General features: G+C 42.0%; 1 long non-coding RNA gene across 1 annotated transcript in view; it reads left to right on the plus strand.

Annotated features, from left to right (window-relative positions):
• The window catches only part of LOC134879477 (uncharacterized), a 37,382-nt gene extending 23,634 nt beyond the window's left edge, over positions 1-13,748 (plus strand). Inside the window, exon 3 of the long non-coding RNA XR_010167849.1 lies at positions 13,135-13,748. This is a non-coding gene — a long non-coding RNA (uncharacterized LOC134879477). The remainder of the gene's footprint in view (positions 1-13,134) is intronic.
• The last annotated feature ends 1,284 nt before the right edge of the window (positions 13,749-15,032 follow it).

Raw genomic sequence — 15,032 nt, forward strand, 5'->3', positions numbered from 1 at the left:
AGCTTGGATCGAAACAGAAACGGGAAATTACCAAAGTAGAAATGCTAAGGCTAATGCTGGACTTCCCGCGCCTTTTGAGATACAGTTTTGATTTCATTTTTGAAGATGCTTGATCACATTTTTACCACTACTTCTGCAGGTTTCACACATTCTGACTCCGTTATCTAGGCAGCTATTATCTGTAGCTCTGGTCCACTTCTCTTGGTAATGATCAGACATGAAATAGGATTCGGAAAACGTCCAGACTTTGGTGCAGGGAGACAGTGACGCGAGGAATCAATAAAAAACTGAGGTCTGCTGCAAAACAATTATCAGAGTCTGAGGCTTCCTGAAAACGAAGCCATTTCCAGCCAACATGTTTTGTGCTTTTCCCCTGCAATCCAACTACTGTTGACCCCAATCTGCCAGATATCCACACAGGTGAGGAACACGTTTCCCTTTCCTCACCCTCACCCGCCACACACCCATTTAACAATCGGACTCTTCTCGAAAACTGACCTTGACCACAAGAATGAAAATGGAAGTGGTGGAGGGAGGGAGGGAGGGAGGGAGGGAGGGAGGGAGGGAGGGAGGGAGGGAGGGAGTCTCATAAGAAAAACCTCCCAAGCTAAAAATAGAAAAGGTGGCAATTAAGTGCCAATCTAATCATCCCTCTGGTAAACGAGCCCTGAAGATTCCGCCCTCATCTCCCAGAGGTTTTTCTCTCGCAGCACTTCCTCATCATCGCTGGCTATCGGCTTAATTACGCCCCCGCCGTCCCCCCAGATAAGAGAGTGATAGCCTTATCACCACGGCTCATTTCAGAATCCATGAAATTAATAAAGTCTACCTCCCGTCTGAGTTCTGGGGCCAAACTTATATTAGCTGTCTCGTACGAGAGCTCAGTGAAGTAATACTCGTACAGTCGGGCGAGGAGAAAGCCGGAGGAGTTCATCCTTTAGAGGAGATTAAAGACGATAGGATAGTGCTTTAATTTCGGATGAAGTTTTTGCATCACAGCAGCTCCATTTGCAACATCAACAAGGACAGATATTAAGACACGATGCAAGGAAACAGACATTTAGCATAGCATCATGACCCTCTATACATTACACCTGGGATTTAACTCTGTATTTCATTTGAGGATGCACAAAGGAGTGCCTCAGTCTACATTTATTGAATCGTTGGACCCTATATCTCCGATTTTATATCACTGATCAGGACGTAATTGGGGTAAGAGATGATGTTGTTGGCCAGCCTCACTATGTCATTATGGTATGCTGATAGGCTTTCCCACAGCTGAGGAGGGAAGGCTAATCAAAGTCAAATTATGTTAGTCTCATGATTCCTCCGTCTTAATTTACTGTCCACTTGGTTCGTTTGAACACTTAATTTCCCCTAATGTCCAGCTTGGGAGAGCTCTTTCTGCACACATTCCTCCACTTTAAAATATACTACAATGAAGTTTGTCATATATACATTGTACTAGTTTGTTTTACATACTTAAATTTGATGTTTTGACCTTCTCTTACAACTTAGTTTCCTATGTTGCTTAAGTTTGCACCTCCATACACCTGGGAAAACACTCAAAACTGTCTACAGTAGACTTTCCACTAATTAAAATATCAATTAGCAGGAATATATTGAAGTAAATTCTATACCTTCAGACGGTTAAAGCTCCAGGTTTACTTGAAGACAGTTTCTTATCTGTAGATCATCAATAAAGCTCTAATGAAATAAGCTGGAGCTGGAGCTGGAGCTGCTCTCCCTGCTGTAATCAGTGGGGAGACAGCTGCTTTCAACAGGCTGTTCCACCTGCCCGCTCCCCTGAGTAAAAGGGCTGTGCTTCACCGACCAAATCCACTCCAAGTCTCTCTCTCTCTCTCTCTGTCTCTCGGAGGCTCGCTCCAGCACGACTGGCAGGGGTCTCACACATCGATTTCAGGGGGAAAAAGGAAAGGAAAGGTTGTGGGCGGACCCCGTCTCCGCACTGGTGCTGGCAGCGGAATGAGACGGGCTCCCACCAGGTTTGGGGGCCTGTCATTTATTTCTAAACGACGGCAGATGGTTGGGCTTGGCGCTCTGCACCATACTCTCAATCTCCCAAGGTGCATTTATGTGATGAATGTGGCGAATGGAAGCACCGCGGAGAAGGCTGAGGCACATCTGCGCCGCCCGATAACGGGGGGCAAAGTATGTCTGGGCTTTTTTTTTTTCAACTCGCTTTCCCATATTTCTCATTCCCTCACAGACCTCTGGAGGACTCGCCACCTTTCTGGGTTTTTATTTGCCTCTCACTTTCATATCGCTGCTCTTCTGCCGCTCTTATCTGCAGAGCACCTCTCCACCTCTTTTAAGTTTGACATTGCTACCTGGCTGGACACACACACACACACACACACACACACACACACACACACACACACACACACACACACACACACACACACACACACACACACACACGAGGTATAGCTTGTTTGAGTGATAATTAATCATCACGTAAATATATGAACTGGAGCATATTATCAGCGGGTCTTCAGGGTACTAGAGTCTGTACTTACACAGAAAGTTATCCACAACTTTAGCTCTAACAGTGATGTGTGTGTGTGTGTGTGTGTGTGTGTGTGTGGCAAGACTTAATTGGCTTTCACTTTTGTTATTATCCTCATTAGTGCTTTATCTTACTAAATGTCTGTCGGGTCTGTCACAGCGCTGTATACGTCGGTACAGATATTGTCATTATACTGTCATGATTAAGCTTCCTATGAAAAAAAAACCCCAATCTGTGTGAACAGAAGTGGAGAGCAAGTAATTACAAACAAGTTATCAGCTCCTGAAGTCCGAAAGGAGAAAGCCCTGAGGCAGCATTTGCAAAAAAAGACCAAACTAAATGGATTTATTTCTTTATCTGTGGTCCAGTTTTAAGCTCCAATATTATGCTACCTCCTAACCTCCTTAAGGCTAATGCTACTTAGCCAGCTAGCCTGTCTGCTAAAAGATGAATTACTTCATTTTAAAGACACATTTTAGTTTAAAAAAGTATTATATTTGTCAGATAATGCAACCAATGTCATCTGAGTCTTAATTTTATGAGTGATGATCTCTTAGTGTTTCTATTATACTTATACTTGAGGTAGCAGTTTAGCCGTTTGAGGTTAGCATTTGTTAGCTTCTTCCTCTAAAAAGGTAATCTGTAATAGGCTATATTTATAGATAGATGGATCAATCTTATATATGTCAGATAATGCAAATAATGGCATCAGTTTTAATTATAATAATGACTGTTTCTTAGTGCTTTTCATGCTTAATGTTACATACAATGAGATAGCAGTTAAGCTGTTTGAGGTTAGCATTTGTTAGCTTTCAAAAAATGGAGTCTGTAATCGGCTTTATACATATTGTTATAGTAATAAAAACTCAGACACTTAAAGAGATATATATTAATATTATGTATTAAATATATATACATTTATTTGAGTAAACAGGTTTACATCTATTTGTGTTATGTCTGCATTTAATGGGAACGTCCTCACACAATCTCCACCAATATCTAAAACGGTTTGGCTTAGGGTTGAAGTGAAAAATGTACAATATACCAAAATGAGAGCTTCAGATCGTTTAATTGTCCAACCAATGACTACATAAATATACAATGAGGACAATAATGTGGTGCTGTTCTTATATAATATATATATATAAGAGATGTATATTCTCATATTTCTGGAGTAATTATACAGTTTTTACCAACAGAAATATTTCTTTCTGGCATCACTTTGAAATTTCACAGAGAAAAATCTGCATTTTGCTACCCGGTTTGGATAAAATCCTGCTGTATATCTGTGTTTTGTGTCTGCATCAGCTGGGAACATTAAAAAAATCTCCTTCCAGATCAAAAAAGGGTTAAGGTCGAAGTGAAAAAGGGACAAACCCCCACATATCTCATTTACTTTAATTAAGACAAAGAAGAAGCATTTATTCTTCACATTGCTCAGATGGCCAATTTAGTTATTGCTGACTCCCTTTCTGACGATACAATACCTTTACTTTAGCTCTGGCCATCTTTCTTCCTCTGACTTCTTCAGCACACACACACACACACACACACACATCCTACATGTCACGGCGGAACCAAAGACACGGTAAAGTCTGTAATAACACCCCTGCAAAGGTCACGTCAGCTTCATGGTTCCCAATGATCGGGAACACCGTCACCGCCCATGATTTAGGGGCTGCAGTAAAAAAAAAAAGGAAGGCGTCATAACCCGACCGACCGCATCCCTGTTCCCCATTGATGTATCCATGGCAACAGCCGCATCCCGACCTGATGCATCTTTGGGATTCAACGAGCGTCGCTGCGGGGTGACAAGTCAGGCGTGAAGAGTCGATTTAGCTGCGGCATTTGGGGTGGTGGTGGGCTGGGGGCTGGGGGAGGAGGTTTGCACATTAGCAGGGAGGAAATAGGAGAGCAAGCAAATACTTAGTGGGTGATTGGCTCCGCAATAACAGAGCGGCCCCTTTGGCAGCTCGTCAAGCGGCGCTATACGGATGCCATTACACACGGGGGACATTAGCAGGCAAGCGAGGGTCTGTGAGGCCACAACCCCCCAGGACTGCTGAGGAGGTGTCGGATCAGATGTACATCCTGGAGAGATGGGTTGATGGGTGGGTAGGTGGATGCATGGATAGATAGATGGGTAGGTGGATGGATGGATAGACAGATGGGTAGGTGGATGGATGGATGGATGGATGGATAGGTAGGTAGGTAGATGTTGTCCTTAAGGAAACACAAACTCACAAACCATTGAATCTGGCACTTACATTTCCCGTAACAAGGTAAAACATCTAGTACAGATGCCTCCCAAGGCCTCGTTACATCAATCCTCTTTGCAAGATGAATCAATTTGGGTCAAAACGTGGAACACAGTGTTTACACAACGCCTCAGAGGATCAGACCCAGATCTGACTCAGAAACTTTACCGCTCTCCCTTTATGAAGAGAGACTGCTCTTTCAGTTTCAGAGGTAATGTTGTTTGTATTATTGGTTTAATAGCACCTGTTTAGAGCATTTATATCATGGGATTAAGTTTTAAAAACCCACACACTTCCCTAAAAGCTTCACTTTCTCGCTGTCAGCAGCACCGGAGAGCCGAGCTGCATTATAATGACTTCCTCGCTGTAGGAAAAAGTGCTTTGTGATTTCTCTGCATCATGCTGAGTTGAGGAACAGTGCGCACTGGATGTAAGTAGCTGGAGCTGCACAGAAGCGCTATTAATATGCAATAAAAAAGCTAAGTTAACCAGCGGTGGGATTAATATTTCATCGCGATAGGGTGCATTGATGTTTTACTCCCTATGTCTTTTTATTGGGGGCTGTCAAATCCTAGATGTTATAGCTCTGAAGCCTGTGGATGCTGTGGACTGATCCAAATAATGAGGACATGTTTTCATCGTTTTCAGGTGTTTTTTTATTATAAATTACTGATTATTTTCTTGATAATAGAATGGATTGGCAGCACAGATAGCTTGGCTGTGAATAAGTGGAAAATGTTGTGCTTTTTGGGCAAGTAATATCCAAATACAGAGCTTGTGTACGGACGGAGGGTAAACACTACTCTGTTTAAGAACATTTTTTACCATCTGCAGATTGACTTTTATCCATAGTTCTGGTGGTATACAGCAGATACAGTAACACAAATTGAACTACAACGCCTTTTGAATTGGCAACAGCTCAAATCTACAGCCCTGAGGAGCTTTGTGTGTGTCACTACAGCAGCAAAGGATCATGGGTAATGTAGTATTAAGAGCTGTCTGTTTGCTTTTATTTTAACTTTTCTTTTTATATAGAATAATCTATGCATCATCATACAAAGCAATGATGATTTATGATGAAGCATTATTATTATTTCATTATAAGTCAATCTAGTGCTGTGGATTTACTGTATATAATCAGGAAGCACTGTGTGTGTCCTTCAGGTAGTCATACTGCACTAGACTTGGTTTAGTAGTCTCATTAAGACACTATATATGACACTATTGAGCCTCAGACATCCACTCATTTGGAAGTAACTGATGTATTTTATGCCATAAAACAAAATGTATAAATCTCTCCATCTAGTTTTAACCACATATTTTATTTCAGGGCTTCTAACCACAAAAACGTTCCAAAAACCGTTGACTAAAATGCTGACTTATGCAGGTTTAAGGACTCATTCCTGCACCACTCTGCTGTCTATGCTCTGGGCTTAAAGCTCACCAGTAACAGCATCTAGAGCTCGAAGAAAAGCAGGGTTTGGGGTACAGTAATCATGCATTCATGGCAGAGTTTCACCGTTCAGATGAAAGAGTACTTTGTGTAAGTAAGATTAGTTCCTGTGTGTCTCCTTTAGCACCCATGAGCCGGTGCACAAACACCCGGGAGGTTTTTATTCTACCCTGACTGACTGGCATCTCATTAGCAGAGCAGGGCACGGGCAGACAGGCCCCGCCACGGGCTGCATGCTAATTGTGGAGGCATAGCCAGCGTGAGACGACCTTGTATTGGTAAACGATGAAGGAGGCTCACAAGTGGTTCAGTTTAGCGTCTGGTGGAGCAGGGGGGTCTCTCTCCTCCACACACAACCGCTCCGTCCTGACCTTGGGCTGCAGAGATGGCTGACCATCGGTAGTAAGCACTTGATTTTTTCTAACAGCATGTAACGAGGAAAGCGTCTGAGTGAGGGACGTTAATTTGCTGCTTATCAGAACTTTGCTACACTCTCAGAGCCGACAACTCATTTAGGTTCAAGGCTTTGAGTGAAAGTCACGTTCAAACACAAGTTCTTTCAGCCTTTATGACTTAATTTACAACTCATTTCAGCTGTTTGGAGGCTCGGGTCGTCCTAACAGAGGGCGTGTAATTCGCATTGAGCATAAAAACCCAAATATCAATGAAGGTTTTCTTTTGTTTTTCAACAGCAGATGTTCTCTCATAACGCAGAATCCGGCTCTTTCTGTAATCCCGCCATGACCTCTTAAGTCTGGGAAAACCACCTTTCGACCTTCAGAGCTAAGCCGTAAAGTCTTCGGATAAATTCCCAATTAATGACAGAGCACAAGCAGTAAACAGTAATGGACAGAAAGGAGTCTAAATGTTCATGTGGAGTTTCCTCAGAAGCAGCGATAGCCTTGTGGAGGAAAAACTGGCTCTCTTTTAATGCTTTAATTTGGGCCAACTTCCTGCAAATAAAGAACATAAAGTGTGTGTGTGTGTGTGTGTGTGTCTGCCTGTCTGTTTAAGTGCCATTAGTTCCTCCCTGCCACTCATTGATAAAGAGACGCTGCCATCAGCCAAACCAGCCGTCTCCTTCAGTCCTCATTAAAATGTCGTCATATTAAAAAATAATTTCAGGCTCGAGCTGACGAGCGTTTTATTGCCTTCGTGAAAATGTTCGCCGTTTGGAGTCGACGGGAGGCAGAGAGAGAGAGAGAGAGAGAGAAAAACCTTCAAAGTGAGGAATGAAAGCGGGAGAGAGGAAGAAAGGGGGGAGGAGATAAGAGCGATGCTTCTGACCGTTAATCATTTCCTCATTTATCTGCCCTACATAAACACCCTTTCTGTTCAGTGAGGAACGCACACTGGCAGAAAGAAAGTGAGCATTTATCCTGAGCTCAATAATACTTCCTATGATTGATATTGTAGAGAGTCTCTCTTACAATAGACTCAGTGTACTCTCATCAGAGGCTAATTTAAAGTACCATAATGACTATAAAATACACCCCTTTTCATGCAAACTTGATCATTTCTATAGTCTTATCTCACATCTCAATGACTGACCTCCACCTGCCATGTTTGTCTGTTGGTCCAAAAGGTTATTTAAGGACCAATTTGCGATTAATACAGCATATCTTATCGTCCACTGGCCAGATTTTCATGAAATTTGGTGGAAGGATGTAGAATTGGAGGAAGAATAATACATACAAATTTGGAGCCGATCCGAAACCACAGGTTGGATTTACAAAATGTTTTTCCTCATGCAGACGACCATGGCCTGGGCTCTCAGAGTGCCCTTCCAACCCCTTTCAACACGTCTGCCATTGCCACATGCAAAGCCTACCATTTAAATGACAATAAATCAAGTAAATCTAAATCTATGACAGGAAGAAGAAAGCTAAATGTGTAGCAGACAAACAGAGGATAGCAGTCTAAAGACATGTATAGAAAAATGTTGTCTGGTTTCAAATTTATTCAGTTTCAGTTCAATTCAGTTGAAAAATGCTTCACTTCAGCACAAATTTGGGACTGCTTTTTCGTTATAGAGTAACATCATTTAGTAGGAGACGGCTATCTAATGAGCAAAATTAATTTAGCCCAATTAGCTGTCATTGTTTGGGGGGGGGGGGGGGGCAGACGTTGCACTCGGACCTGGAGTTAATCTTCCACTCCCCTTCAAAATGCGTCCACCAGCACTTTCATCATAATAAAATGACCGGTAAGATATTTTTCTGAAAACCCTGCAGTGGAAAGCATAAACCAGCAGCTGCAGAAACGTACAGCATCAGTGGGAGAATAAAGGGAGGGGATTCACACATGCACACTTATAATAAGGACAATCCTGATGTCTTATACCCAAAACCTATGGAAAATAATTAGAGCCACAAAAAAATAGAGTAAAATCTCACAATTCAGAAATCAAAGTCAGAATTCAAATATTTTTGTTCACATGTGGTGCTTCTCCTCTTCCGTAAGAGCCTGTTATTGCTATATTATGCATATTTGAAGTTTAAAAACAACCTAACTCTGTTTTTAGAGGAATCTGAGGCACAAAAAAATGTCAAACCTGAGGCAGCACTTCTGCTCTAATTGTTTTATCCTCAGCTTTTCCACATTTCAACTTCCCTTATTTGTCCCTCCAGACAATGAAAAGCCACGCGTTACACAGCCGCCTGCACACATGCATATCCTGTAAAGACTGATGTGTCGCATTTCGCTCCATGATGTAAATTTAATGCCACCATATGGCGATGCTGTCAGGCTCCGGTGTTGATTAAGTGAACCTCTTGAACATCCGATGAAAAGTTTTTTGCAGCATTTGTTACTTATCTCTCCTCGCTGGTAATCCGGTTTCTATTCAAAGTGGAGCCAGAATAACGACGTTAGCCGTGTAGATACTGTGTTCGGCTGCGGGGTTTGTTTATGAGATGTTTTTAATTGTTAATAAAGACTCCAGAATCAATCTATTAACGCGGGGAAACCCATGAATTATGGGAGGAAATTAAACCGCACAAACTCGCGGTTAGTGGGAGTGCATTAAGGTCCCCGCAGAATACACACATTAATACTTGATTGGCCTCAAGGGATGTAATATCTACGCTTTAATTTCAGATAGCAAGTAAGCATATTACATGCCATTACATCGGTTTAACGCTGTGTTGATGCATTTTGAATCTTAGGATTTAGCCGTGTTCGAAGATCAGATAAAAAGATTTGGGGTGCGGCTGGTTCTTGCATAATTTACTTTAAAAATATCCAGTTCATTCTCCTTCGTTAAAGACTGTCTTAGGAGTTATAAAGAAGATTTAACGAATTGCTTTACGCCTCTGGGTCTGGAGAGAAGTACACTTTATCTTGGATTTCTTTCTCCAGGATGCATTTGTTTCCTCACCCTGGCTCCGGGTGTTCAGACGCCAGCCAGCCAGTCAGGAAGTTGCTCGTGGCTTTTATTGGTTTGTTACAGAGACAGAGGATGCCAAAGCAACTTTAGGCCATTACTCATCCCACAACCTACTGAGAACAGGGCAGGAATAGGAACAGAGCGTCGTGTGCCAGACAGCTGGAGCTGGAGAGGAAGTTGGTTTTAAAAACAGGAGAATTTTCATGGATATTAACTGATTTATTATGAAGCCATAAATAGAAATAACTCAACTGTTGGTTTCACACGGGATACAATCGCCTGGTGGAAATTCCTGTGTTTTTCAGTGAATTTATTCTTAAAACCATGTCCATTCTTCAGAAAATCTTACTATGACATGAATGGGTTTACAAAGGTGTCAGATAAATCCTGAACTTCTGGTATGGAGGCCAAATGGTGCATTGTAAGTTGTTATTAACCTCCATTTCATCACCATCGAAAGCCCTGCAATCAACGTAAAAAAGCGACAAAGCCCTCAAGCATCTGTAATAATTATGATGTGATTATAAAGCATAGCCAGACAAAATCTATGTGACAGAACAGCCTCTCCCCAAACCCAAGATCCCCTCCTCTTCCTTATTTAGTGTTTATTTTTGTGACCAGGACAACTAAGCGCCCCTAACCCTGACAAAGTACCTATATTTCAATCAGGAGAGAAAAATATGTATTTATTGCCAAGAATACACAGAAATGTAATGGTGTCTGGTAATTAATGAGGACAATCCTGATGTCCTATGACACCAGAACTTAGGGAAGAAAAAAAATTGGCATGTGACCGAAATGAATACGTTTGTTGGTTCAAATATTTTTTTCACATGGGGCCCTAACCCTCTTCCTTAAGAACCTGTAATTGCTTTATCTGATATATTTGAAGCTTAAAAACAACCTAGTTCTCTGTTTTTAGAGGAATCTGAGGCACAAACAATGTGAAATCTGAGGCAGCACTTCTGCTCTAATTGTTTGGACTTATTATCATCAGCTTTTCCACATTTCAACGTAATGGCATTTGGCAATTAGACCCTGGGAGTATCATTCGTCAGGGAACTAGACACTGGTGGTGGTGGTGATGGAGGCGTGAAGGGATTGATGGAGATCAGGTATGAAGTGGTTTGTGAACCCTGGATTCGGAGGGATGGGAGGTGGAAAGGGGTGGAGGAGGGCTGTGTCGAGTCACCTGCAGCTTTCAGGAGGGGGAGAGAGGAGGTTTAAAGGTTTGAAGATGTGATTGGCTTGTGGGAATAGCTGAGAGTGAACAAAGTAAGATGGAAATATGTGAATGACGGGATATAAAGACGGTCTTCTTGGTTGAAATGGACCAAAAACACGGTTTCTCAGAACCTAACAAAGTTGTTTTTGTACCGTATTCTTATCCTCCGTAAACTGTTTGAGAAAGCTGTCGAGACGTCAAGTCCTTTAGCGTTGTACTAATTTATTAACCGCTCGATAAAGTGTTCCCAAGACACGCCGTATTTCCTGCAATCTTTTGTTTAAAAGCTTAAAGTTTTGTCAGTTTTTCTTTAGATAAAGGCGACGTCGGATCAGTAAGGTGGATGCGCGTTAACTTTTCTGACCGCTCATAACAGTGGACAAACTCCAGAGTAAAATGATGATACTAGAGAAGCACTAGTGTTGTTACCAAAGCCATACGAAGAACTAAAGTCAAGTCTGGTAAAAAGCATGTTTTGTTTGGTGTAATATAAGCTGATAAATACTTCTTTATGGGGGGTTGACTTCCAGATTTCATATTCTCGCCAGTTGGGCATGGCTCAGTTTGGAGGTGTAATAAAGGCCTGCCAAATCAGCGGTCGGCCCATTACTCATCCCCCTCTGCGCTGTCTCCTGGCTGGTGCTCCGCCGCTAATGCAGATTACAGGGATATATGAGGGCTATTTTGTTCGCTGCAGGGTGGAAACGATCACATGCAACCCCATCCCTCTCTGATGCACGATTCTACATCTGTTCCCCCCCCCCCCCCACCCCACTCCCCTGAAAGCCTATCTGGAGATCCATCAAAGCCGAGGCCTTATCAGATCTGAGGCGGCTACATATCGCACATCAATTATAGATGCTACGTGTGGAAATTGGGTCACTATATCAACACGCGCGCTCCGTCCTCAGAGACATTGTTTGGTTAAGTGATTAGTGGCTTAACTTTGGCTTCAGTTTGTGCGTGTTATAAGTGTTAAATGGTCCATTTATGATACATGATTATACAGGAACAGGGGCCTCCAGTGAAGGGGAATAATGTGTAACTAATAATGGCTTTTCCATTATCGTAATGTGACTCCCAACTTTCATCTTGCAGAGGAACGAGTTGGGGATTAGATCACACATTTGCGACTTTTTTAAAGATCTTTTAGGACCAGTGTGCAGGTGGAAATCCTCACCGGAATGAAGAGCGTTATCAAAACCCCTCACTGCAAGACAAACGGACGTGATAAACGAGCCCGAGCTGCATATGTTCCACAACTTAAATTAATTTCCAACTTGCTCCCTGACAGAGAACAAAGACATATTATTCAAATATCCTCTATCTGTTCTGTGACCACGAGTCGACGCGTCCAAAACCACACGTTTAATCTCCATGCGAGTCTCTGCTCATCTGTTGGGTAAATAGAGCATTCATCATATTTTCGGGGCTCTTGCCGCTCGCCCGTTTGACTGATCTGTCTCTCAAGCAGCCTCTCTCCCTGGCAGCCCAATCCATCACTTTTCAATGAAGATGTCGCAGCTCATTGTGCGGAGTGTTATCCCGAAACAAATCCTCCGACAAATTAAAACTTCTTCTGTGTTACGAGGACCAGGGTACAGTACGAGGAGGATTTACCCACAATGCATCACAGTTGAACCCCGAATTCACCCGAGCACGCTAGCAGGTGCAGGATTGAGCTCGCTATTAACTTTTCATTAGGCCTCGTGAACAGCGTTAGTCATCAAGATGTAACCGCTGCTCAACAAGGGATGTCATCAGTCTGCGGTTAATGGCTGTGGTCTGAAAATTGCAGTGTGAGCTCTTTAGGAAAACAGGTTTCCACGGCTCGAAAGATCAGAAAACAACAAAAGATAATAACAGTTTTGTTCATTTCTGTCCTCACGGTTCGACGTTTTACACAGAATATAATATAAATCATTGCAGCAGTTACTCTTACACCTTCTATGTGACTTTAGTCCCCAAGTTTTACTCTTTTTGGGGGGAATTTATGGTCAATAAACTCTATTTTCACAAAACTTAACCTCATTTTTTAGTTAATAAAAGGCAAAAGAATATTGAATAATTTACTACATTGACACAGGAAGACAAGGGATGCTTTACATTTGAATGAAAGTATTGATCATTATTAAGCATGCATCTTATTTTGGTTGCATATGAGCCTTTATTCTGACCTAAAACCAGTCAGAAAATTCCTATTTAAGAGTGACGCGTGAAAAGTGTTTTCTTTTGTTTGAACTCACCTGACGTCGTCTCTCTTCTGTTTTTTTGCAGAATCCTGCAGGAGTTGATGCGGAGACGTGACCCCACATCCACCTGACACGAGGATTTGAGAGTTTCGAGGTGTAAATAAATCCCACACTAACATGAACCCTCATTATACTTCCTTTAATCTAACCAAACCAACTAAAACCATTCCCATATCTTCGCTCTTTGACAAATCTCTGCCTTATACCCAAATCACAGATAAATACATTTGAATTATAATAATCTTATTGCTGAAGTTACCATTAAAACCTGTAATATGCAAAGGAATTAAGTGAAGGACTACTCAAACCTTTTATGTCTCTGTCAGAAGTAAAAGTAGCTTCATCCAGCTGATTTAAAGAGTGGTATTATTATAAGAAATATTACATTTTGATTATTTAACGTGTAAAAACCATTTGTTATATCTTAGCATTCTACAAAAATGGATGTTATATGATTAACAGATACTGCAGGAAGCTGGTTAAATGCCAAAGGTGCTTTAAATAAAGTCATGCATTGAAGATCTTACTCAAGGAGAAGTATGCACAATGAAGTAGAAGGCAGTCATTTGCAAAACATTTTTCATCATTCTGACTGAATCAAATTAAAAGCTGATTTTGGTTAAGCCTGTAAAATGCAAATGTATGAGATTACTTTTGATAAATTCAGCATTTTTCAGGGGATGTCATCACAGAAACCCAGGTTGGAGCCACAGACTCAAACACCACCGTTGTGTCAGCTCATGTTGGTGATACTCGGTTACAAAACAGTCATTTAATTCATTTAAGAAGCAAAAAATGGCAAAATTGAGTCCATTAAATGCTGAGTGTTCCTTACTTTAATTAATGAATCTACTTGTCCATTACTGATGCAATGCATTTCACCATTTTGCCTGCATAATCTGTGTCCTTTCACCACTAAAATCTGAAGACAAATCCCCTCTCTGTAGCTTAATAACAGCACCATAAATAGAAGCTGCAACCTTTATTAATAGGAATCCTGCATTCTTGCGGTGTAATTAGTGAGATTAAACGTATATATGTTCCGTCAGTACTCACACTGTTCATTTGTGAGGATGTGCAGGTCTTTCCATGTGCCTCCCCCCCCCCCCCCCCCCCCCCCCCCCCACACTCGGTGCAGTGCATTATTAAACTTGTATAAGATCATTAGCATACAAAGCAGGAAACCTACCGCGGTGCAGTCATACATATTTATCTGGACGACGTGTCTTACTGTAACCGATGCACTATCTCCCTGCTGCAGGAGAGCCACACACACACACACACACACACACACACTATGAAGTTACTAGAAGCACGTCCAGAAACTGGTAATCTGGAGAAACATCTGAAGGAAGACGTGCCTCACATTAAAACATGTGCGACTGAAAAATAATATTTGGAAATGGAGCAGATGGAGTTTGGTTGGGTTCATCCGAGCAGTTTGCTTGGAGCATATCAAATATAGCACACAGAGGAATTCACTAATACATATTCATCTGCTGCACACATAATCAAACCGAGAGGAAGACCAACAGTGTGCATGCTCGTGTAAATACTGTATCAGCATCACCATCCTTTCCTTTCTCCTTCCCTTGTTCCCTTCCACTTTCAATAGCACAACCCTGCCTTTCTTTTTAATGCTGATGTGGAATCCTCCGCCCTTCCCTCTTCCCTTCTTTCTCCTCCCTCCTGTGAGATTGCTGTTGTGTCTTATGGCTTTTTATTCCTACGTGATTGGTCGCTGGGTTCATGTAGGAGTAGAAGCCACTAAACACGCGGTGAATACTCGACACGCCGGCCAACACTCCTGTGGATAGGACAGCTGCCATGCGCACATCAATGGTCCTGCACGTTATCAAGAATATGCAGACGGTAGAAATAGTGCAGGGTAATGACTGTGGGGAGTGGCAACATTCAAGATTC

This window comes from Eleginops maclovinus, chromosome 17 (assembly GCF_036324505.1).
Source record: "Eleginops maclovinus isolate JMC-PN-2008 ecotype Puerto Natales chromosome 17, JC_Emac_rtc_rv5, whole genome shotgun sequence".
Lineage (NCBI taxonomy): Eukaryota > Metazoa > Chordata > Actinopteri > Perciformes > Eleginopidae > Eleginops > Eleginops maclovinus.